Source organism: Alligator sinensis, unplaced genomic scaffold (genome assembly GCF_000455745.1).
Source record: "Alligator sinensis unplaced genomic scaffold, ASM45574v1 scaffold395_1, whole genome shotgun sequence".
In the NCBI taxonomy this organism is placed as follows: Eukaryota; Metazoa; Chordata; order Crocodylia; family Alligatoridae; genus Alligator; species Alligator sinensis.
This window is the reverse complement of record NW_005842232.1, coordinates 525179-551541: the sequence shown is the minus strand read 5'-3', so window position 1 is coordinate 551541 and position 26363 is coordinate 525179.

The following is a 26363-nucleotide window of genomic DNA, read 5'->3' as shown; positions in this document are numbered from 1 at the left end:
AGAAAAAAGTTATCTCGTTTCCAATGCATTTTGCAGTTGAAATAATTAAACGGATTGTGAGGATGAGTTATAAAATTCTGTGACCTCTTATCTTGTGTAAGAAACTGGCTTGGCGTGACAGGGATTTTCTGACAGTGCATTAAAGGTACTGATGCAAACTGAAGGGCCCCTATACTATAACCAACATGCTATTTCTCTACAACATTCTCTACAATATAAAGGAAAAGTTTGACTTTGGCGTGTGTGTGAAGCACATACATGCACCATGCATGCACACACACACAAATTATTGTTGACAGAAAAGTTCAGGTTACTTAGAAACAATCAGCAAAAAGTTAGGTTTCTCATGGCAGGAAGTAAGCACTGCTTACATCGGTCTGTGAACCCAGTCCCCAGAGACACAAGCCACAGGTCAGGTCTGTAACTAGGAATTTTGCCAGATTACAAACAGTAGTTAGGAGGTTGATTTTTTTATGATGCATTTAAACTTGAAACCTCCCCCCGTCCCTAACGCAGATGCAGCTATCCAGGATGAAAAGTCCTTTCACCAGTACCAATGATTTAATTCCTAAGAAGGTAGGTCTGCAGGCAAAAAAATTCTTTGGCTAGTCTAAATTGTGTCTCTGTCAGAAGGGTTGTGCCAGTATAGCTGTGTGTGTATAGCTGTACCAGCAAGCACTTACAAGTGTAAGCATGGCCTTGGTTTCAGACATTAAATGGAAGCTGCAGTGTCTCATGCTTTTAACTTATCAGAGTTCCCTTGTTCAGTTTTTGGTCAATAACCAAGATGATGATATTCACATCAGCTCATCTCCACTCTTTTCATTGCTCAAACACCTTCATTTTATATCTGAAATCCAGGAAAGAACTAACCAATGTAAGGAAATATAAGGGACTGGCTTTCCATGTACCTTACCTGAAGCTCAGTGTGTTCCTCTGGGAATATGTTGGGTCCACTGTACCGTAACACATTTCCAAATGTAAATGTGTTCTTCCATGCTTTTGGGGAAGACAAAGGAATAAGACAGTCCCATACATTATGAAGAGTTGCAGGAGGATTTCATCTAGGGAGGCATCTGCTATAGTGCTTAGTAAGCATTGAGAAGTCAGGCTAGTTAGCACGATTTTAGCTGGACAAGCACTCTGAGGATTAACTTAGATCAGTCCCCTGGTTGTAACTTGATACCTATACTATATTTAATAGCTATCTCTAGTTATTTTTAAATGTGGTGGAAAGACTATAGCATTTGGGGGGGGGGGGGGACCCTGTTTTCATAAAAATCCATTAAGGTTCCTCCTCCCTCATAGGCACATACATTGGTTGCAGTTATCCTCTTTTCCTGCATGTAGCGCACAACTTTTTCTCCAGAATCAGCCCCAAAATTGAAGCTGGGAAGCTTGAATTTTCTGCTGGGATAGAATCACCTTGCTTTTATCCCTGCTTCACAATGCAGCAGCTATGGTATTACTATTCAGGCAGCCGAAGGAGTCAATTGACTTAATGGCTCATTGTTCTCCACAAGTGTTACCTGTCAAGGTGTCTCTTCAGAGAAAGGGTGTCTCTCCTTTTTAATGATCTCAATGTTCCACTAATCTAATTAAGCTGACTCTTCTCATACCAATTTTTCTGCCTGCTAGCTGCTTTTGGTCTTTCCCCTCCTATTTCACAGTCTAAACAGAAAAAAAGGAGGATGAGTTAATGGAAGATCTGTCTTGAAAATATACATATTGTACTCTGAGACATGTTGTATGTCAGAAAATATGGTAATAAGGTTCCTTATTAGTTTTTTACTAACACTACTTCTCAAAAAGCATATATAAGAACAATGTTATAATGGCAATGATGTAGTAAATTGACTAACAGCTGCAATAATGCTTTTGGGATATGTGAACTGGTTCAACAATGGACTGAATTCTAGTCTACCTTTTAGGCACCTGTGTGGATTTAGGTGCCAGAATGTGATTTTATACAAGTCACTTAAAACCAGGTAATATGCTGAGTTTTGTAACAAGCCATCATTTTAGCCTTATTGCAATTTGCAAACAGTGGCAAACTACCTTCTGCATTAATTATTTTTCAGGGACTGAAGGAGGGAGAAATGCTTTTGTTCATCTGTCAGATGTAATTTGTCCCCTTTAAGTGGTCAGAAATGCTATATCCCCTATGTTGTCTTCTCTTCCTCCTGATTCCTTATGGAATGAAACTTCTGTTGTTCCTTTATCTTCTGTGCCCCACTAGAGGGGATTGTAATGCACCCTGCAATTGGGCTGGATGGAATGCTACACCTCTCCAACCCCCTAGTGGCTGCTGCATGGAGCTAAAAAAAAGTACTTATTTGTATTCAGATTTTCTTGCACTAATTTATATTCACTCAGTTTAGGAGCAGGAATTCTAAATTAGTGTTAAAGCTAAGCCACTCTGTCTGGTATGCAAGTACTTGGCCAAAACAGGTAAAATTACATGCTTGACACCACAAAGCAGGACAGTGGTAGTGCTATGGCTGCCACTTAATGGAAATCTCCCTTTAATTGAAATGAGAGGGTGGTTTGTTTGTTTGTTTGTTTGTTTGTTTGTTTGTTTGTTTGTTTTGGGGGGGGTATTGTGAGCCAGATCTTCTGAAAATATATATTAAGTCAATAGAAAGATAACAACTTGTACAGCTGATGACTTGGCCTTAATTTTGAAATCAAAGAATCATAGAAAATTAGGGTTGGATGGGACTCAGGAGGTCATCTAATCCTACCCTCTGCTGAAAGCAGGAGTATCCCCCAAATATATCATCCTAGCTGAGATTCTGTCTAACTGGGTTTTAAAAAACTCTAAGGATCAAGATCCCATCACCTCTCTGGGTAGCCTCCTCCTAGTGAGAAATTTTGGTCTTACTATCTAACTTAAACTTCCCTTGCTGCAACTTGAGACCATTGCTCCTTGTTCTGTCATCTGCCACCACTGAGAACAGTCTAATTCCATCTTGTTTGAAACCATCCTTCAGATAGTTGAAGGCAGGTATTAAATCCCACTCAGTCTCTTCTGAGGACTATATAAGCCCAGTTCCTTCAGCCTCTCCTCATAAGTCTTGTGCTCCAGTCCCCAAACCATTTTGTTGCCCTCTGCTGGATTATCTCCAATTTGTCCACATCCTTTCTGTAGTGGGGGGAGGGGGCCCCAAAAGTGGACACAATACTCCAAATGTGTCTCACTGGTGCGAAATAGAAGGGAATAATCATTTCCCTCCATCTGCTGACAATGCTTCTATTATCACAGCCCAGTATGCTGTTAGCCTTCTTCACAACAGAGGCACACTGTTGCCTCATAATTGTTCAGGGCATATGGTAAAACTGATTATTCTAGTGTTCATGCAGCTATAGTGTGTACAGACTATTTTAAGGGAGCACAAATATTCTCTTTTTGTGGCAGAGAGATATGTTGAGGAATCCAGCTTCTCAAGGCTATATAAGGCAAGAAAAATTCACATGCAAGTGTTAACTCCAAGTGTGATATTTACTTGCATTAAATTACTACTCTTTGACTGTGACTCATGTAAAGTTTATAATCTAATCTCTAACTTGACTGTCTCTCTCCACATTCCATGAAGCAGCTAGTATGCCTTTGAGAATTATCAAAGAACAATAGGCTTTCTTAGCCTCCATCTTGTCTGTAGTTTTGACAACCTCCTAGCAGAACCTCACAGTTTTAGTAGTACCTTGCAGTGTGGATCCCACTGTTATCTGTATTAAATACCATGTGTTGTCTGGCAAATTCCCTGCAACATAAAAGGTGAGCATTTAAAATTTTTGTCAAGGAGTCAAGCAGAGTGGGTGACAAAGCCTATGGACCTTACTAGGCTGGTAGCTTCTGCTAAATGAAGCAAGCAGCCAATGCTCTTACTTAATTTTTTAAGCCAAATATGTTGTGTGTCGGAGATACAAATACTAAAGAATAACAGCTTAAATGACACAGATTTTGCCATAGCTGGAAGGAGCAAGATGGCAGTGGGGCAGGATTTGTTCTTCATCACCCCTTTCCTAGCTTTTTAAAAGCGTCAGGTATCATTTGTCAATAGAGCAATTCTGCAGAATATCGGAAACATTCATGGAGGAGACTATTGGAAAAGGAGCCTGGATTTGTAGCAAAAGGAGACAGACCTGAAGTTTGGTTAAGAAGTTTGGCCTAGGAGGGTCAATGTCTCTGGAGGGAAAGCAGAGACTGAGGCAGTCACAAAATGACAAGGGCAAAGGGAATTTGCTGTTAAGAAAGAAGAAGTAGGTCTAAACATTGTGAAGGAGGCTTCTTGCCTGAATTCAACTTCTAGACCTTTTGCAAATGTGTGTATTTATGAATTAGCCCACAGCTGCTTGCTGCACCTGATTTTAAATTCAAGTCCTATTTTCCCATTACTGTTCCAAGCAGGAATTTTTCCATGTGATCCATTCACTTAAAAAAGATCATAAGCTGCTCCTGGCAGTTAGTTTGGCTTCACAATTAGTTATGCTGGGAACTCAAAGACTTTCACTTGAAGCTGGCCTACCAGAAGCAGAATCTTTATTTTGATACTCTTTGAACTGAGTACAAGTATGGTATTTTCCATATGGATATGCTGCTCTTCCTTGTTCTTCTCTTACATTTGGCACATCTTCCAGACTCTCCAGTTAGGAGGCAAAACCAAAGACAGGCTGTAAACAAGGTATTGGATTTCTTCACAACCGGTTACTATTGAGAACATCAAGAAATACAACCAAATACTTGAAAAGCTTTGTAGACATGCACAGTATTAGTGTTGGTTTATATCTCAAAGTTGTAATAAAGATGACCAATTAGGAATTCAAAGTTGTCTCTACCTTGGTGTTTGCAACTTAATACTTATAGCAGGGAGCAAATGTGGATTATCTTACTCCAAAAATGTAATTCTCTTTTAATGTAAAAATGACAGTTCATCAGCTGTTAACTGCAATAGAGAGTGGTGGCATGTATACGTATTATCCAGATAATAACAATAATTGTGTGCATTCTGAACATAATGTAAAAGGCATACTTTCAGGTCCCAAATAAATAGCACACCAGATGCCTTGTTAAACTTCTGTTTCTCATGTATTAATATATTCAAGCTTTCATTCTGTCTCTTTCATCCTCCAAAAACAGTACATTACTCATTATCCACAAGACCAAAAATCTGGCTACAATGTGTGTGTGGGAGTGGGAGCTGCAGAAGTGTATTAAGAAGACAGCATGTTCATAACAATGTTAAATTGTAAAATATGGGCCTCTTAAGTAATATGCTTTTACAGTTCCCCTAATGGAGTGTCTTTCCAAAAATAAATTTCTAACATAAAATTTCTTCAGAGGAACTTCATATATATTGAACTGCATATTAAATCACTAACATTAAAACAAACAAACAAACAAAACACACACAACATTTTCCCAAACTTTTCTTGTTAATTTATGTTTATTAGGAATCATGAAAAAATAGGACTCAGAATCTGATGCCATACCCTTTAGAAGAGAACACAGAAGTGAACTTTAGGAAATGTTTGTTTGTTTGTTTGTTTGTTTGTTTGTGTAGCAATATAGGAATGAAAGCGACTTACTGCTTCACTAAATCCAATCCTCCAATAAAGCAGGCAACCATACGATATAGGGCCAGATTCTATTCCACCTATTAGGTGCCTAAATACAATCCTACTCCACTCTAAGTCTTTTGGAACCATTAACACTTCTATTTTTTCGGATGCACCTACATGTGCATAGTAACGGACATGAATAAATTCCTGAGCTTACTGCTCCCAGGCACATTGTCTACATGTGCATCCAGAACTGCAGCACGTTGAACTGGGTTGGAGTAGCCCCAGCCTTGCACAGGACCAGGGGGGTCAGCCTGCCAACCCACACAGCTCAACATGCTGCTGAGGGGCTGGCTAAGGCACGAGGGTGCTTTGGTACAGGGCTAGCTGCAGACAGCCCCAACACTGAAACACCCTTGTGCCCCAGCCAGCCAGGCAGTGTCTACACATGCACTGATGCAGAATAAAAAACTCCTTGTATTTACAAGTAATATCCTGCCATAGAGTTGATACCCACATCTGCCTATCATAGTCCAGGAGGTCTCTGATACAGGTGACCCAACCCAGGGCCAGCCTTTGTTGCAACCGAGGTGCCTGCGCTATTGGCATCTCCAGCTAGGTGAGTATCACAGGGGACCTGGAAGCAGAGACCAGACTCCAAGTCCAGAGGTGGTCCCAGCAGAGCTCTGGCAGCCCTTGCAGGTCCTGCAGAGAGAAGCCCCACAGGATGAGGAGCTGTCAGTCATATCAGAGGCCCTAGAAGTAGCAGAGGAAGGCATGCCCCAGTTGGCCCCATGCCGTGTGGCTACCAATACTGTATAGCAGTTGCTGCAGGGCCTGAAGGTGGAAGGTCAGGAGTCCTGCCCATGCCCACAGCTGTTCCACCACCCTTGCCTCCAGCTGGTGCTAGTTCTCCAGGGGGGAGGGTTTCGTGGGGACAGGTAGACCCTTCAGGTAGAGCAGCACCTTTTGCAAATGTGTGTATTTATGAATTAGCCCACAGCTGCTTGCTGCACCTGATTTTAAATTCAAGTCCTATTTTCCCATTACTGTTCCAAGCAGGAATTTTTCCATGTGATCCATTCACTTAAAAAAGATCATAAGCTGCTCCTGGCAGTTAGTTTGGCTTCACAATTAGTTATGCTGGGAACTCAAAGACTTTCACTTGAAGCTGGCCTACCAGAAGCAGAATCTTTATTTTGATACTCTTTGAACTGAGTACAAGTATGGTATTTTCCATATGGATATGCTGCTCTTCCTTGTTCTTCTCTTACATTTGGCACATCTTCCAGACTCTCCAGTTAGGAGGCAAAACCAAAGACAGGCTGTAAACAAGGTATTGGATTTCTTCACAACCGGTTACTATTGAGAACATCAAGAAATACAACCAAATACTTGAAAAGCTTTGTAGACATGCACAGTATTAGTGTTGGTTTATATCTCAAAGTTGTAATAAAGATGACCAATTAGGAATTCAAAGTTGTCTCTACCTTGGTGTTTGCAACTTAATACTTATAGCAGGGAGCAAATGTGGATTATCTTACTCCAAAAATGTAATTCTCTTTTAATGTAAAAATGACAGTTCATCAGCTGTTAACTGCAATAGAGAGTGGTGGCATGTATACGTATTATCCAGATAATAACAATAATTGTGTGCATTCTGAACATAATGTAAAAGGCATACTTTCAGGTCCCAAATAAATAGCACACCAGATGCCTTGTTAAACTTCTGTTTCTCATGTATTAATATATTCAAGCTTTCATTCTGTCTCTTTCATCCTCCAAAAACAGTACATTACTCATTATCCACAAGACCAAAAATCTGGCTACAATGTGTGTGTGGGAGTGGGAGCTGCAGAAGTGTATTAAGAAGACAGCATGTTCATAACAATGTTAAATTGTAAAATATGGGCCTCTTAAGTAATATGCTTTTACAGTTCCCCTAATGGAGTGTCTTTCCAAAAATAAATTTCTAACATAAAATTTCTTCAGAGGAACTTCATATATATTGAACTGCATATTAAATCACTAACATTAAAACAAACAAACAAACAAAACACACACAACATTTTCCCAAACTTTTCTTGTTAATTTATGTTTATTAGGAATCATGAAAAAATAGGACTCAGAATCTGATGCCATACCCTTTAGAAGAGAACACAGAAGTGAACTTTAGGAAATGTTTGTTTGTTTGTTTGTTTGTTTGTTTGTGTAGCAATATAGGAATGAAAGCGACTTACTGCTTCACTAAATCCAATCCTCCAATAAAGCAGGCAACCATACGATATAGGGCCAGATTCTATTCCACCTATTAGGTGCCTAAATACAATCCTACTCCACTCTAAGTCTTTTGGAACCATTAACACTTCTATTTTTTCGGATGCACCTACATGTGCATAGTAACGGACATGAATAAATTCCTGAGCTTACTGCTCCCAGGCACATTGTCTACATGTGCATCCAGAACTGCAGCACGTTGAACTGGGTTGGAGTAGCCCCAGCCTTGCACAGGACCAGGGGGGTCAGCCTGCCAACCCACACAGCTCAACATGCTGCTGAGGGGCTGGCTAAGGCACGAGGGTGCTTTGGTACAGGGCTAGCTGCAGACAGCCCCAACACTGAAACACCCTTGTGCCCCAGCCAGCCAGGCAGTGTCTACACATGCACTGATGCAGAATAAAAAACTCCTTGTATTTACAAGTAATATCCTGCCATAGAGTTGATACCCACATCTGCCTATCATAGTCCAGGAGGTCTCTGATACAGGTGACCCAACCCAGGGCCAGCCTTTGTTGCAACCGAGGTGCCTGCGCTATTGGCATCTCCAGCTAGGTGAGTCTCACAGGGGAGACCAGACTCCAAGTCCAGAGGTGGTCCCAGCAGAGCTCTGGCAGCCCTTGCAGGTCCTGCAGAGAGAAGCCCCACAGGATGAGGAGCTGTCAGTCATATCAGAGGCCCTAGAAGTAGCAGAGGAAGGCATGCCCCAGTTGGCCCCATGCCGTGTGGCTACCAATACTGTATAGCAGTTGCTGCAGGGCCTGAAGGTGGAAGGTCAGGAGTCCTGCCCATGCCCACAGCTGTTCCACCACCCTTGCCTCCAGCTGGTGCTAGTTCTCCAGGGGGGAGGGTTTCGTGGGGACAGGTAGACCCTTCAGGTAGAGCAGCAAGTCGCACTCCAGCAGATCCTGTGGAGCGTGGATGGGAGTGAGCCCACCTACCACCTGTCACCCATCATCAGGCCAAAGCTCTTGACCCAATTGACCCAGGCAGAGGAGGCTGCCAAGTACAATGCCTGGCAGGCCTCCACCTGCACCAGGTCCCCTGAGTCCTGGACCACAAGGAGTACATCGTCAGCATACACTGAGAGGACAAGCTGCACTGCCGGCTCCCAGAGCATCAACTCCATCACCTGCCCCCGCAGGAAGATAAGGAAGGGCTCCAGGGTCAAGGCATACAGCTGGCCTGACAGCGGGCAGCCTTGATGCACCCTGCACCTGAATGGGATAGGCTCCAGCAGGGTCCAGCTGAGCTTGACCAAACACTCTGAAGAGGTGTACAGCACCTGGAGAGCCCGCACAAAGCAGGGCCAAAGCCAAAGTTTTGCAGCGTGCCTGTGAGGTACCCATGATTCACCCTGTGAAACACCTTCTCCTGGTCCAGGGACAGGAGGGTGAAAGACAGGCCCTCCTGGTGCACTAGTTCCAGGAGGTCCCAAATCAGGTACAGGTTGTTGAAGATGGAATGTCCAGGCACCGTGTACTGCTGTTCAGGATGGATCATGTCCATCAGCATGGACCGCAGGTGCAAAGAGATGGTCTTTGCTGCCACCTTATAGTCTGCGCAGAGGAGGGACATGGGATGCCAGTTCCTCAGGTCACCGGGATCCTCCTTCTTCAAAGGAGGGTCAGAGCGGCCGTCTGGCACAACAGGGGGAGCTCCCCATTTCCCTTGGACTCAGCCCAGGCCATGGTAAGGTCTGGGCCGAGAAAGTCCCAGAAGGCCCGGTAGAACTTTGTGGTCAGTCCATTGCTGCCCAGAGCCTTGTTGCTAGGCATCAGGCGGAGGACAGCCAAAAACTCAGCCAGGGTGAGAGGAACTTCCAGCCAGTCCTGTTAGCCTGTTCTGACTTGTGGGAGTCCTTCCCACAGGCTCCAACAGGCTTTGGCGTCGGATGGATCCAAAGAGAAGAGCTCTTCATAGAAGGCTCATGTGTGCTGGCGCATCTCACCTGGATCCATGAGGGGGTGCCATTGCCTGCCAGAAGGCAGGTGATGTACTTTTTGACCCCCAGCCTCCTCTCCAGGGTGTAGAAGAAATAGGAGCTATGGTCCATCTCCTGGAGGAGCTGGATGTGCGAGCAGATAAATGCACCACAGGTGAGGTGGTCATCCAGCGCACGAAGTTCTTCCTGCCTCTCCTGACACTCTCCACAGAGGGAGGGGTTGGTTGGGTCAGTGGCCAGGAGCCGCTCCAGCTCTAGCACTTCCCACTTTAGCTGCTCCCACACCACAGCATTAAAATGAAATAGATAGATAGATAGATAGATAGATATCAGCATTTCATTTTAATCATGGAAAAATGTGGATGTTGGGTTACTTTTTAAATCTGAAAATTGGGGATTTTTTTATCAGAGAAAACCTGGATCCCCGATTATGAGATTGTTAAGAAGTGTGGATAAATGCAAAATTGAAGCATTCAAGGTAAAACTTCATGTTAATTGTTCTTGCAAATGTCTTTATACCAAAGCAAAACATTTTCTACATTAACCAAAAATAAGGCTTCATAGCTCTTCTCTAAAATACTGGAAGTGTAATCACGACTTTTAGTCACATTGCAAATAAAAATACATAATACTTCACTATATTTCCTGTAGCTGCCTCCAACTGACCATCCTGTGTTAATCTGTTATACTGAGGAAGTTTATTTGATCAAAGTAATTACATAGGCTAAGTACAGACAGTCAAAAATCCCAAGGCTGAATTGATGTAGTCTTTGCAGGTTAATCTAAACTGCAGAGATTGACCTGATAAGCAAATGAACACATTAACTTTTGATTCAGGAAATGCAGCCATATGCCTGCAGTGGCTCAACCCAGAGCGGGGGAGAGGTGGGGCGGGGAGCTGGTGCTAGAGCATGCCTGCCAGCCACTGCCAGGGGTATGGCCAAGCCCCAGCTCATGATCTGCCTGGGCAGGAAGGTGGGGTGGCAGTGGGGGAAGATAGTAGCATTGAATTCATAAAAGCTTGAACAAGAATAGTTCTTTCTCTGAAAATCTATAAACTGAAGAACTATAAATGCAGCCTAGGCTGTGTGTTCACTTACTTTTCCTCCTGCCCCCAAGGTCTCTGGGATTTGCAGTCCACAATCACAGTAGCAGGACTCTCACAGTTGCTTATCTCTTCCTCTTCCTGCTTCTAGATGTCTCTGGGATGTGTAGTCCACGGTCACAGCCAAAATTAAGTTTTAGCAGAGCAGGGTAGCTCTGTACTCAAGGGAAGGTGAATTTAACTCCCAGCCTGGGCCCAAACCCCAGTTGAGGTTTGCCTGGAGTGGGTGGCAGTGAGCCAGCCCTGCTCTCTGGAGCAGACAGCACAGCCCAGGGCTGAAAAGCATGATAGTATGCTGGGGAACTCTGATTTAACTTAAAACAGGAAGGGGTCTGGGACAGAAGTTTCTTAAACCAGTTTGACCCAAATCAGTTAAGTCTGATACAACATTCAGCCAGGTTTATCTTAAGCCAGTTTCAGCCATTCTGAAACTGTTTTATGTGCACTGAACTTCTGTTCTGTTACAGGTTTAAACCAGTTTCTAATTACTTAAATTGGTTTATGTATAACTTCTGTCCCTAACTATAGTGACTAAATTGTATCACAGGTCATTTTTTATTTTACTGAAAGCACTTGCCAAACTAAAGCTGAAGGTTAGGCAAAAAGCAGGACTAATAACATAAAAGTAGCTAAGTCCATTTTGCCTAGTGGTTCTGGAAAACACCACCTCTAGTCAATATAGACATAAAATAAGTAAAAAAGAGCACAGCAAGGCAGGGAATAGAAAACAACATCCAATAAGGCCTTCTAACCCACTTATAGGCACATTTAGAGGTGAAAGAAATTTGTGTTATTCAATTATTCTTTTTCCCTGTTCCCCCCTTTTCGATCTTGCCTTAGCTTCCTTTGAGACCAGAAGAAAAAATACTGAAATACTAAGACAGCCTTTTTGTTTTGAGCCTTATATAAAGTTCACTGAATTCAAAGGAAAGACTCTGCTGAGTTCCCTGAGTTTCCTGACCTGAAAGTTAAAGACAAATATACAATTTGTTGGTTTTTTAAAAATCCTTTTAAACCCCTACTTACATATTTCTCAAACAATAAAAAAAGGTTATTGCTGCTTCAATTTCTACATGGAACAAAATTGAATTATTTTTAAAATTATGAAAATAATCAAACAAGAACATACAATATTTTACACAGTATATGAACCACTATCAAGCCACCATGTTTTTCTATTATTTCATAATGTGTATGTAGTTGCAGATTGTATAAATGCTGGAGACATCCTTCTGTATAAGACAAGTCTGGTAAGATTCAGATATCAGAGTGCACCTACACATGCTGCTATGGTGCTGTTGTTACTGCGCTGTCATTTAGTACTTCCACTGAAAGATGGTGCAGTAACAGCCAGTACTGTGCTGTGTGCACCGTGCACCATTATTTTTATGCACTAAGTTGCCATAGTGACACACTATAACCGGGGAGCATGTCACTACAGTGATGTAGCTGTGGCATCATGGGTTTTGCCCTCAGACATTACATCTCCATAGCGTGTTGCTATAGCAATGTAGTGTCACATATAGATACACCCAGTCTGTACTTTTTTAGTTTGAGGTTGATGTTAAACATGGATATTGTACCACTTGAGAAATTACATTGGAGAAGATGGGTAAGGAACCAGCTACATTAGGAAATAGTAAGCGGAAATGCATGCCTAGTAGAATCCCTCCACAATTGCATTCATTCAATATTCTAATATTATAAAAACCTTAATATGTCTGTCTGTCTGTCCATAATGCTTTATTTGTGCTCTGATTGGCTGACTGAAACAGCCAATCAGAGTGCAAATAAGCATTTGGACAGGAGGTGGTGGCGCAGTGGAGAGCTGCCATGATGGCGGGGACAAAGGGGACTGGCTTTGCCCCCCTGCCCTGCTCCCTGGAGGTGGCAGCAATGGAGAAGATGGAACGGGAGGGGGTGAGGCCAGTGCTGCTAACCTCGCCCCCTCTCCTCTGCTCCCTGCAGGTGGCAATGATGGAGTGGAGGGGGGCAGTGAGGCCACTGGAGCTGGCCTCGCCCTCTGCTTTGGAGGTGACAGTGGTAGCAGTGGCATGGCGGGGGGACCAGGGTTGGGATGCTGCAGGGGGGCAAGGCCACCAGTGCTGACCTCGGGCTGCCTCTCCCCCCTGCCATTGTTGCCATCTGCAGGGCCAACGTGGGCCGATGTGGTGGCAGTGGGGGAAGGATTGGGCTGCGGTGGTGGTGCAGGGAGGGGAGGGGAAGAGCAGGCCCAGGCCAGGGCCCGACACAAGGGGGGATGTCAGAGGGCACCAAGGTGCCCTGCTCCTAAAGAGAGGAAAACTGCTAGAGAAAGAGCCCTAGCAGGGTATAAGGAGCCCAGCTGTGGGTTGCCAGAGCAACCAAGAGGTCAGCTGACCAGAAGGGGCTCCCTTTATAAACCCAAGGCTCCCTTTATAAACCCAAGGAGCTGAGGCCAGAGGCAGTTCCCTGCCAGTAGCCCAAGAAGAAGGAGCTCTCTGCTGCAAAAGAGAGGAGAAGCCTGCTGAAAGAGCAGCACATGATACAGCTGTGGGATGAAGTACCCCAGTAGGCCAAGTGTTGTTATAGCCAGGCGGCTTATGTTTACGTTATAGCCAAGAGGCTCGAGTTTCTGTTGTGTTGTTGTTTATCACCGGTGGTTTGGGTGAGGCTATTGGGGGTTGGAGGAGGCCTCATAGGGGACTCACGGCAGAGTGTGAGGACTCTAGCACCTGTGAGGGAGCAGCATTCAGGGTACAGAGACCCCAGCCCCAGAGAGGGGCAGTTGAGAAGCCCCAGAGAAGGGGGTGTTGTGGAGAAGCCCAAAGTAGGCGCGGCAAACCCCAGAGAAGGGGACAGCTTACTGGCGAGCCCCAGAGAGAGGGCGGCATTACAGGTGAGCCCCAGAGAGAGGGCGGCATTATAGGCGAGCCCCAGAGAGAGGGACCGAACAATGTCTATTCCAGCTGCGAGACTTGGGGCGTGGTATAAGGGGTGGTTGGAGCCATGCATAGCCCCTAAGGCTAGGGTGCCCCTAAAGCACCCATTGTAAAGCGGGACCCACGAAGAGTCTGGGAGTTCACGGGGCCAGAAGTAACCATGTCCAAGGAGACGTAAGGCAGCCTCCCTAACATATGTGAACATCAAAGACATGGTGGGCGAGAATCTGAGGGTGCCCTTGGGCCGACTTGGCACAGGGAGGTGGCCTTGAGGAGATCACGGCCCTCCTGTAGGACCCCGCCTGTGACAGGGGAGAAGGAGCGAGCCCAAGCAGGGGGAGTAGCCAGCCCGCCACAGCAGTGTGGGAGGGGAAGCAGGCCTGGCCTGGCCTGTTCCAATGCAGCAGCAGTGCGGGGAGGAGTGGGCCTCCTCTCCTCCTCGGGCCTGGGCCCACTCCTCCCCAACCCTCCCTCCCCTGCATTGGCCCAGGCCCACTGCCCCCTGCCCCCCCACGGTAGCCCAGCTTCTCCCCACCCTCAGCCCTGGTCCTCGCTCACATTGGTCCAGACCCACTTCTCCCCTCCCCCCACCGCTGCGGCAGAGAAGTGGGGAATGGGCCTGGACCCCAAGCAGCAGGAGGGAAGCGGGGAGCGTGCCCAGATGGAGGTGGGGGTCACGGAACTCCATCTCCACCTACTTCCCCCACACCCCATCATTCTTGATGGGCAATTGGCTAATTTTTATTAATAAATTTAGCATGATGTGAAAATCAAATTTGCTGAAGAAACAAAGTTTAGAAGGTATTATTGATACAGAGAAGCATAGGAATATATACAGGAAGAAGTGGATGGCCTTGTGGACTAGCATAACAGAAATAGGATAAAGTTTATTCATAAAATGTACAAACTCATATGCTTTAGAGACTAACAACAAGGAGTTGTTATTAGTCATTGATGGTCATTTTATGAACAGCTAGTTTATGGATTTGTATAGGGTGGTTTAAATAGGGATGATCCTGCCTCAGTTAGGGATAGATGACATGACCTCTGGAGTTCCCTTCCAACCCTACTTCTCTATGCTGCTATGATTTATGCTGGTAGCTCACCACTTGGAGATAGACAAGACAAGAAAAAACAACCTGGGTACAACCCTTGCCTATACAATAAGTGCCTGGTGACACTGCCAATAAGCACTCAATATTGTTCCACTCTAGTCATATCAGTGAGACACTTTGGGTAGTCTAATCAGTACTGTTGAGTGACATTGTACTCAACAGTAAATTATCTCACCCCCAAACTGAGTAGGCCCTAAAGAACAAGCCAGATACAGCTACACTGCTTCTGGTTTCAGTTGGATTGCCTCCTGAAGAGTGAAACCAGGTGGAGCATGTTGGGCCTGGTAAGATGGTGGCCTTAGTCAATAACAAGATGACCATATACCAGGACACGATGTGATCATGAAAAATTCAAATGCAATCTTAGGATTTAGGAGGAGACTTATTTTCTGTAGAGAGACAGAAGTATTAAAAGACATTTTAGGAAGATCCTGGTGAGACCTCATCTGGAATACCAAGTATTAGGGATTTGTGAAGCTTTGGTCCCAGATTTGATTCGGCAAAGATTCAGCCCAATTCAGTGGCTGAATCTCCAAATCTGAATTGAATCAGAGGATCCTTTAATCTCTCTGAATCAAATCGGAACTCTCCGAATTGATTCGGAGAAATTTGGAAAGATTTGGATGTAGATACAGCTTTAAATGTTTTTTTTTTCTACATACTTCTAGGTAGCAGACACCTTGTAAATGCTGTGATGCTGGGGCTCATGGAGTGTCCCACAGAAGTGAAGGGGTCCCCCCCAGTGCACTTGGCAGCAGACCCAGAAGTAGAGCAGAAGCACTTCCAATCCACTTCTGCATACTCCTGGCAGTCCCAGGCCCCCAGACCCCCAGCTCAGTGACTGGTGCTTCCTGGTTTGGGGGGAGACACCTGGAGGACCCCTATGGCTGATCACTGTGTCAGGGAAGGGTACGGGGGGGCCCCTCGTGCACTCCCCGGTGGACCCAGAAGTGGACCGGAAGTACTTCCACGTTTGTCACCTGTGGGATGCTCCATGTGCCCCAGCATCACAGCGTTCACAAGCCAGGCTGGTACTTTGAGGTATGTAGAAAAAACATTTAAAGCTGTGTCTGTGTCCAAATCACTGATTCTCCGAATCGGCATCAAATCTTCAGCATCAAATCTTCTGCCGAATCAAATCAGGGGCAGTGATCCAAATCAATTAATCAAATCACTGTCCCTGATTCAGGCTGAATCCAAATCCGAATTGGATAGGGCCTGCTTTGCACACCCCTATTAAGTATAGTTTTGTCCACCACAATAGAGAAAGATGGACTCAATGTGGAACTGATGCAAAGAAGCTTCTAGAAAGAAAGACAATTAAAAGAATACATGATAAGTTTGAATTGTTTAGCCTAGCAAAGCATAGATCAAGTTCTAACTTCTCTATATAAATACCTCAGAGAGGTAAACAGAGAAAGAGAGAGAAAATGTGTATTTAAGCTCAGAGACAATGTTTGTACAGGAATAAATGACAATGCAGTAGCTGCTAATAATTTTAGGCTAAAGCTAAAAAGATGTTCCTAACCATCAGAGGAATCAGGTTCTAGCATGGCTATCCAGAATAAGTAAGGTCATAGGCAACTGGTAGGGGAGGGAAAAGGGGGCACGTGCTCCCCCTGATATTGGCTGCTGCTCCCACCACCACTGCTGGCTTCTGTAGGTAGTCGCTGCTTGCCATCCACCCCTGACTTCTGCAGGCAGTTGTCACCTTCCCCTGCCTAGTGTCACCACTGCCTTCTGTGGGTCATCACCACTTGCCACCCTGCTGCCAGCACTACCAATGCTACCACACACAAACTGTGCTTCCCCCCAGTCTCAGGAGGCACCAGTCACCCATGAGTAAGGTCAAAAAACCTATATTTTAAGATGGAGTTTAATAATTTATAAGAGAAACTATATGGTATTATTGATTGCATTGATAGGGGACTAGATTCCAGAAGGCCCCTTCCAATCCTATAATCCTAATCTTTTTTGTTAATTAGAATCATCCATTAATTGAATTAATTCATTTCTGTACCAGCAGAAAGTTCATTAAATTTCTGTTTAATATTGAGGTCATAGTTAGACAGAGGGATTAGTCCAATCAAAAAGGTACTGCCATTCACTTGTAAAGAAGTTTTATTTCCAATAAAGCAGAGATAAGATTGTATTAAGGAAGTACTTAAAAGACAGCACAATTTCCTTTTGTAGAGATACATTTCTATAGTTCAAAATCAAATGCTGATAATTTAGTGAGGAAATACACAAGATTGGGCCATGCCACATGCATTTTAATTAACTGACTTTTGAAGTATTCTTTTTTAGCATAACACATATTTTATTACTTAAGAATTACTGAAAGATTAGCATTGGTTGGGCCATATAAAGATGATGATAATCAGAGAGAGGTTTACCTGACATACTGTAAAACATTCCCACAGTAATTTTTTTTCTTGGGCCCTGTTCATCAGTTGAAGAGACCCCTGGGAATCAAGAGTGGCTAGCACTTCTGAATATCCTTTTCTGTTGACACTGTAAAAACAGACTCAGAAGGACACTATCTAGTGAGAAACTGAGCCAAATATAAGAGTTTGTCTTTCTCTAAGAATTAGAATGACATTTCATGGTCACAGGGTCAGGTGAGACTCTAGCTGCAAGACTGTAGATATCTGGATACCTACAGGGCAGAATGTGGCCTTCTATGTTTTGCCCTCTGTACTTGGAACATGACCACATATTTAAACCAAAAATAGTATTTTCAAAGCAGAATTTTAATCAAATAAAGCATGGAGAAAAATAACTAACTGCTAGCTTTCTAGTTTTATCCTCAATTTATAGCCCCTGAACTTGAGAGAGATTGCACATAAAACTGTCTTTTTGCATTAGGATTATGGAGGGGAAAAATATCAAAATTCACTAGTGAAAGACTGGAAATAGAAAAGGGCAGAGTTCTTCAGGTTGAGGAAGATGAGCCTTCTTTTCAAATAAGCCATTACAAATCAAAATTTTCAACTTTCTGGAATCCATCTGTTTCCCCCAGCTTAATATTTATTTTAAATGTATTTCTTTTCAAAGGTCATTGGTTTCCAGTTAACTTTGTTTTGCTCTGAATCATTAAGGGAAACTCATCTTTAAAAAACTTGTTTAGATTTGGTAGTCTCTTACAGTTCAACTCTAGGCATGAACAATTCTTTCCCTTCCCATTTGTTTTCTCCCCATCACAGGAAGGAGCTTGAATAACTATGTTTGAAGTTAGAGAACTGCTTCCAGGGGACTTGAGGTTATGTATTTTCTAGACCTGCAGCAGCAGGGCAATAATAAATGTACCATACATCCAAGCTCAAATGAAATCTAACAAAGACATGTATCCCTTGCCAACAAACTCATTGAACTTTCAAATCTGACATTTCCAGGGGGAGAAATCGAAATCAGCTGAGTTAGATTGCTTAGGTCTAATGTTCCTCCTGAGCACCTCTGGATGGCTTTTCTTGTTTCACTGGGGGATGAGTCAGTGAATTACTCCAAAGGCAATATATTAAAAAACTATACCAAAAATGTTGTTAAGATGTTAACAACAAGTAAAATCAGCAAGATAGCTGATAAAAACAATGCAGCAAGAGTCTTGGTTCTTAATCTCCCATAAAGATATTTGACTGCAAAATTAAAATAACAAACAAATGAAGAAATCAATTTCTAGAAGTTATTCCATCTAGTACTGTTCAAACAGATAGGACTTATGACCAAATAGCAACAGCAAGCCCTTTCCCCAATGCTGTTTCAGTCACAATACCATTTACTCTGATAGGAAAAAGATCAAAACCTAGATGCTCTAGTAGTAACCCACAACTATTTCAGTGTTGTTATGGTCAGTGAGATTTCTAACTGCCAGGGAAATGAAGTGTCCCAATAATAAATAGCTAAGTCATATCAGTAGTGAACAGAAGCATGACCACTATTGGCAGTTGTAGGATTCAGGTAAAAGTAAGGTAAGACTTGGTGGTGTAATGTTGCTGTTTAAAACAGTTAAAAATGTCAGGCTTTCAAAGAGACACATTTTACAGATCAGTCATTTCTACAATATATTTCTATATGATATTATATTGTAGTTTTAAAGCCTACTATATTAGGACTTTGCAAAGCTAAAAGCAAGTGCTGCAGATGTCCAAAGAAAGGGAAATTTTCATTACATCGCTAGAAAGTTCTAAATGTTATCCCCAAATGTTCTTAAATATTAGACTTTAAATCTATCACTGGAGCAAAACCAAATCCTTCATGTCTGAGTCCTTGACCAGACTGACTCTGAATATTTGAAATGATAAAATAAGTCTTGGGGAAATGGATCTGTAGGTTCAGTTCACATGAGGCAGTCAAAGTCCATAACACATTCATTTATCACATGGCTGTGATTTCCATTTTTCTGTTTACCTCTAAGCCTCTTACCTAGATTTTGAAGTGTATTGCCCTATTGTGTACAGCACTACTGGAGTGCTGTAAAATAACACTATAATTAGATTTTTCCTCTAGATTGAATTTTGTTGCATACTAGGATTCCAGAAGGCAGGTCCTCAGTGGATACATATTATTTAGACATGTATCTACGTAGCTTATGTTGCATATACTCTTTATATCACCTTTTCTCAAGAAAAAAACCCAAGATATTTTACAGCATTACATATGAAAGAGAAGATAAGTGACCATTCAAATTCAGCTGGTATTGGTTAGTTAAGTGGCTGGGCAAGTGAAAGATTTACAAGAGAAAATTAAAAACAACTAGAAATTACAGAGGAAATTTGATAGATGCATATATATGACTTGGGTTGAAAACTGGTCAGACAACATGAGTCAAAAAGAGACAAAAATATATATCTTCACAAAATGTGGGTTTTTTACCACCTAATTGTTCTAAAGAAAGAAAAGTGATTGCATTTTTTAAACTTAGAGTTACAAATGAGGCTTAGGTTTCTGGAGCTATGATTAACCGCTCAAGTTGCATTCTCACAGTTTATATAATCTAAACCTCTGACTTGATTTATAAAATGATTATCTATTCATACCATTTGTTAATCTGTGTGCAATTTGTCACTACACTCAGAAACTCCAGCATTACTTCACTACCTAAAATAGTGGTGGCTGAACAAAGGTGAGCTAAAATTAAGATGAATGCTTGGCGGCACAATCCTAGTAAATTCAAGAAACAAGAATTGAAAACAGCTTGGAGGTAGGTCTTCAGCTAGTATAAAATAACTTCAGGGGATCTATGCCAATCTATACCAACTGAAAGCCTACCCTCTGGAGCCTTAAAATACAACAAAAATCAAACTCTGAACATATGAAATTAAAATACTATTTTACAGGATCCAATAATGTAAAATATACTTGGCAATGCAGAGAAGAAGATAGAGGGTTAGATACAGTAAAGGATTTAGATACATAAGGCAAGACACAAATAGAACTGATAAAGAAATGTCTTAGCCCCTCACTAGTTGCTCTCTTACTTTTGAGAGAAAGTTATTAGGTAGCTATGTATTTGTGCTCAAATTACTTTATGTAAATGGTGTTCAGGGTTCTGGTCCCATGAGCCAGATAAGTGGCACAGGGCTGGTCTGGGCCCCTGGGCCCAGACCAGCCAGGCTAGTATTGGGTTCTGGGGGTTTTCCACTGCCCTTGTGTGCCAAAATTGGGCTCTGCACTGTCCTGCACACCCAATCTAGCACACAGGGCTGTGGCCTGCAGGGCTCCCCACACATCAGTGGGGAGATCTATGGGCCAAATGACATGGCACCAGGGGCAGGATCTGGCCTGTGGGCCAGGGGTTAAAGCACCTCTGCTTTAGGTAACAAGGGTCTGCTTCTGTAAGGCTCCCAACATCTAGAATCCTTCACTGAACGAAGCTCACGGTTTCTACTTTCCCCAAAGGTTTTCCTTTTCATAGCTGGGTCATACAGTTTGATCAATACAGACAGGTCCCTTACAGCTACGCAAATACAGATAGAAATCCATGGGGCCTTTTGCCCACCCATAATCACTGGTTTTCAGGATCAAAATCTCATTTCAATAAAAATGGCATGAAGGGAGGGAGAAAAGAGTATAATGTTGACAGAGAAGGAAGAACAGGTATTACAGCAAAGTCTAAATGACTACTCTGTAAAGATGGGTGTGCAGATTTTCCTAATTCTATATTACACACACACTAAACATCTTTGACACACTTCTTGCAGTTGCCACTGTAGAAATGTGTCCTTAGAAGAGAAAAAAAAATAGCAGAGAGATCTGCTATATATGTATGTATAGCAAGAGGTTTGGTGCTCCTGCTACTTTAGGAGAAGGTAGGCTGTTTGAGAAGCAGTCTGCAGGTGTGCCAGGGGGCAATTAGGAATCACATGGCCTAAAGGGGCTGAGCTATCAGGATTTAAGCCCAGAGCTGGAGCTTGGCAGGCAGTTTAGTACTGTGAACTGCAGAGAGAGAAGCTCTTGGGCAGTAGAACTGCTGGTTAACATCTGAGTGCGGGTAAGCAACACTGATGGTTTGTAGGAAAGACTAAAGGGAGGTAAAGAGGTCCCAGCTGACCCAGGCAGAGAGATAATGGAGGGCCAGGGGGCCAGAGAGAGAACAGAGGGCCCAGAAAGGGAGCAGGAGCTAAAGTGTTCAAGAAGAGAATGGAGGGCCAGGGTGCCCATATGTCTCACTGGCCTAGGAGTGGGGCCAGGGCTCAGGAAGGACTGAAGGCTAAGGAAGGCAACATCTGGAAGCTGAGAGCCCAGGGGTCTCAACTCCCCTAGGATTGGGGCCAGGGTCTAAGGAAAAGGACTAAAGTTTAGGAGGGCCACAGTTGGAAACTGAGAGTGCCAGAGTGCTCATAGCCCAGAGAAACGCTATTGAAAGGATGAACAGAGCCAGGAGCCCATAGCCTGCAGGAGCTGTTATAAGCTGATTAGTATATGTGACACCCACAAAGCATAGGTGTGGGTATTGGGGAGGGTGAAGCCCATGTAATTAGCCCTAAGGCAATAAGTAGGGTCACCTGAACTCATGAGGAGGAGATCTAACTTGAAGCCCTAGGACAGCCTTCCTATTCTGAAAGTATCATGTCATCAATACATGGTAGATGAGAAGAAGGGTAGATGTCTCAGAGACAGCCATATTGACAAGGGCTAAGGGGGTTCTAGGGCATCACAACCACCCCTGTGGTGGGGAATTTATTTTGTGTGATGGGTTGGCATGGAAAAAACCACAGGGATATCAAACTGAGTTCCAGGAAATTGGCTTAATAATACAGTGACTTATGGTTGGTTTAGTGGTTTGAGATGCCTGGTCTAGTGGTATTGTTTGGTGACATAACCAATACTAAACAATGTTACTTCTCTTAAATAGAAAGAGAAAAGCCTTGCTCCACTGCTTTGAATTACCCAATCTAAATATGCTTTCAGTTGCAGCAAAATGTCTGAACAACAGAGGTTTCAATATGTTCAGAGACATAGATGCTTTAGGGAATATTGAGTTTTCCCACCAGTTACACACTTATTGTAGTTTGCTTTCACCTATTTGATCAACATCAACTGGAATGCCTGAAGTGAGTAAATGTTAATCAAAAGTGTTGAGATGTTTCTGGCTAGGGGCTACTTTCTCTGGAGGGGCAATTACAGTAAGTTAGAATACTGTGAATGAGTTAAGGAAACCAGGAAGGTAGAGTTGCACAACAGCAGAATGATATGTTAACTTCACAGATTCTAAGACATTAACAGATTAAATATATAAGATGGCGCCCTGTCACACCATTACTAATCAAAAGTGAACTTGCTGCTTTCTAATACTCGGAATTAGAAAAGTGTGTGTGTGGTAGTATAAGAAACCCTCGCTATTCATGGATTTGTGACTTGAATATTCACAGTGTACCACGTGAACATATGCTCTCTCCCCACGCAGCATGATGACACTTTGTCACTGTGCTCTGGTGATACTTTGCAGGGGTGTAGGTCTATGTCCTTAGACCATGTTGGTCTAAGGACATAGGCAGACAAGGTTCCTTGGGTGAATTTGATATCTTTTATTAGACCAACCCAAATAGTTGGAGAATAGTTATTAAGCAAGCTTTCGGGTTCAAAAACCCTTCGTCAGGCTAAGGAAGTTTCAGCAGTTGGTGTGTGCTCTTCCTGGATGGACAGCATCTCTAGAACAGACCCTAAGGAGCAATCTGTCTCTGGAATCCAAGGGTGTTTTTGTGCTCTGGAGTAAAAGGGGGGGGAGGGCGGGGGACACTTTAATTTAATTTAATTAAAGCAATTCAGAGAGCAGCTCTAATTAAAGTGCTCGCAGCATCTCATGTATCAGTGTCTCTGTGCTTCAAAATGGCAGCAGGGGCACTTTATCTAAAGCTCAAACCTACAGAAGAAGGCTAAACAGCTTTCTATCACAATGTTCCTTTGCAAACCCTCCCCTGTCAGCCCCCTGATTCCTTTTGCCACCACCTCTGCTGATTATGAGACAGAAAGAGATACAGGAAGCAAGTTCAAGAAACATTAGGGAGAATAGCGATCAGCTAAGGGTTTTACTATTTTTGAGTTCAAGCATAGTTGGAATAAGTCACTTGTTAGCATTTTATTAGAATTACTGTCTCCAGCCTGTTTATCCTAGCCTATTATCGGTACAGTATTTGCGGCTTTCCCCATTCACAGGGATCTCTAGAACATATCCCCCATGAATGGCAAGGATCTGCTGTATATATATCATATCATATAAAATGAAACAGCACTTCATTTCAATTACAGAAAAATGTGGATCTGGGGTTACTTTTTCCTAACCGAAAATTAGGGATTTTTTTTTTAATTCGGAGAAAACCAGTATCCCTGCTTATGACCCAAACTTAGCCTGACAACATCTGAGGACTTACCAGGGTAAGTGCCTAGCTTACCTGAACTGTGGAGAATGCAGAAAAGCTCCAAAAAATACTTAGAAAATGCCTTATAATAAGATGTCAGCATGTATAGCTTATTGAAACAATTGACAGGTGATTTCATTACATCATATATGTGCCATCATGAGTTAAAATACCAGGTCCAAAATGGGTTGTCCATCCAGTAGAGAAAGGCAGAACAAAAAACTATGGCTGAAAGTTAGAGCTACAAATTCAAATGAGAAGATATATATTTTTTTTTTTTAAACTGAGAGTGATGGCCTACTGTGAGGGGAAAAAAAATGGGGAAAAGAAATAAAAAACCAACCAAAAAAACAAGTGGTTGATTCTTACTTGATGCCTTCAAACTCAGACCTTTCTATAAGATAGACTAGGCACCTCTACACATACATTTGATCCAGGATCAGTTTATTCATGAGTAAACTACTCATAAGTAAACACTCCCAGGAAGGTGTCTACACATGCAGGGAAGCAGGAGCAGATTTGTTAGTAATGGCAAAAAAACCTGCTCCTGCTTCCTAGGGCCCTGTAATGGACCCCTGCTACCATCAGAAGGCTCCCCCGGGTGCTTGGTCAGGGACTGGCAGGGAGCACTGTGCCCCAGGGAGCTTGTTCTACTCTAACAATTACTAAACTAAATGTGCAGTAACCACTAGACATTAATGGATGTGTAGACATGCCCAGTGCTTTATATTTTATATAATATCCCAGTGGTTAAAGTGCAGTTATCATTGTTTCCACTCATCCAGCAAGTGGGAGAATTGGGTTCTAGTCCTTACTCTGCCTGACAGGATTCAAATTCATATTTCACTTACTATCAGGTCGCCCTAACCTTAAGTTATAGCAGAGTCTTGGGGTTGGAGAAGAAAGTTATCTTCAATTCTTCCTGTTCAGGCTGGCCCACTTGCACAGAAAATGGACAAGAATCTTGGAGCAAGAGTGCCTGGCACTACATCCTTGTTGTTGGGGTACTCGGCTAGGAAGGAAACCTGGGTTGTGATTCCTACTTTCAATTTCTTCTTTTTTTAAATCTAATGACATTTTTTAATATAAAATGTATAAACAGTCCAGGGACCAAGGAGTGGAGCCCAGGTCTCCTTATTCCATGCTGGTTTCCTTATTCTCCCAGGTCTCCTTATTCCTAACCAGAGTCATCTAAGCTAAAGAGTTGGGCTCCATCTTGCTTGCTCTCCACAAATCCCCTGTTCCTGGTGGGTGAAGAGAGCTCTTGTCTGAATCTTAAATGGGCATTATGAAGTCTAGCTATTTGACCCCTGCACCTTAAAAATTCACCTCTTACAAAGTGAATTCACCTTCTAAGGTTTTATCTTCATGTTAATTTTAGTTTCTAAAAAGCACACGGTACTAGAAAAACAAATGTTGGGAATTCCATTCCAGAATGCTTCTTTGTACCCAATTAAATATTTTATTCCAGTCACACGCTGTATGGCAGATATAAAAAAAAAATGTACAAACAGAAGCAGGCCGGGTTTTTTTTTTTTTTTTTTTGGTATTTGTCAAAAATCACTACTCACTCATTATTAGAGGGTTAGAACAAGAACATAAAACACATGTTTGCTGATGTACTGCTTGCATTTTTAGGCTGAGACTCTGATTGTAAATGTTTTTAAATAATTTATTGGCTCCTTTTGAGATGATGGTATGAACACAGCAGTCACAACATTTACAGGTGTGTAAGCAGGTGCTAAACCTGAAATAAAACAAAAATAAATACAAAATTAATTAGCAAAACAATAAAAAATTAGAAAACAAGTAAAAATATCCCTATCTTTCCTGGAACTTACAGTTATTACCAAAGTGTTGAACATAATCAGGATTCTCTCCAGCCTTAGATGATCTGAGCCAGCTCATCTCGAACAGTTTGCAGTGTGCTTCCTCAGTCCACACACGAGGTCATTGCTCCCCCTGAAGTGTTGCTTCCACTTCTGTTTTTTGTACAGGATGGGTAAGGAAAGGGGAAAAGAAACTAGGAGAGAATTAAAAGGTTCTTGCAGGGTGCATCCATATTAATGCCATGAAATACGCTCCAGAGCTTATTGCTCCAGCATTTGTTCCATGCACATCATTTGCATGTGTGCCTGGGAACACAGCACATTGAGCTGGGTCAAAGCAGCCCCAGCTGGCAGGGGACCCCAGGGGTCAGCCTTCCAGCCTGGGTCTGCCTCCCCAGCTCAGACTTGCTGTAAAGGGGCTGGCTGGGGCATGAGCATGCTTCAGTGTGGGGCGAGTCGGCAGACAGCCCACAAGGGGGTGCTTCAGTGCATTGAAGCATCCCCTTGCCCCAACCAGCCAGGGCAGCGTCTACACATGCCCTTCTTCAGAGTTTTACTCCACAGCAGGATAGTACTATTTACAAATATTCTGCTGTGGAGTAAATTAATTCCCTGAGGCTTAATAGGGGTGCACATGTAGACACAGAGGCACTTACTGTGCAGCTAATTAGTTTACTGCACAGTAGATGTTTTGTGTAGACATGCCCACTGAGTAAGAGTTCAAAACCTATCTAACTTCTTCTTTTTCAGC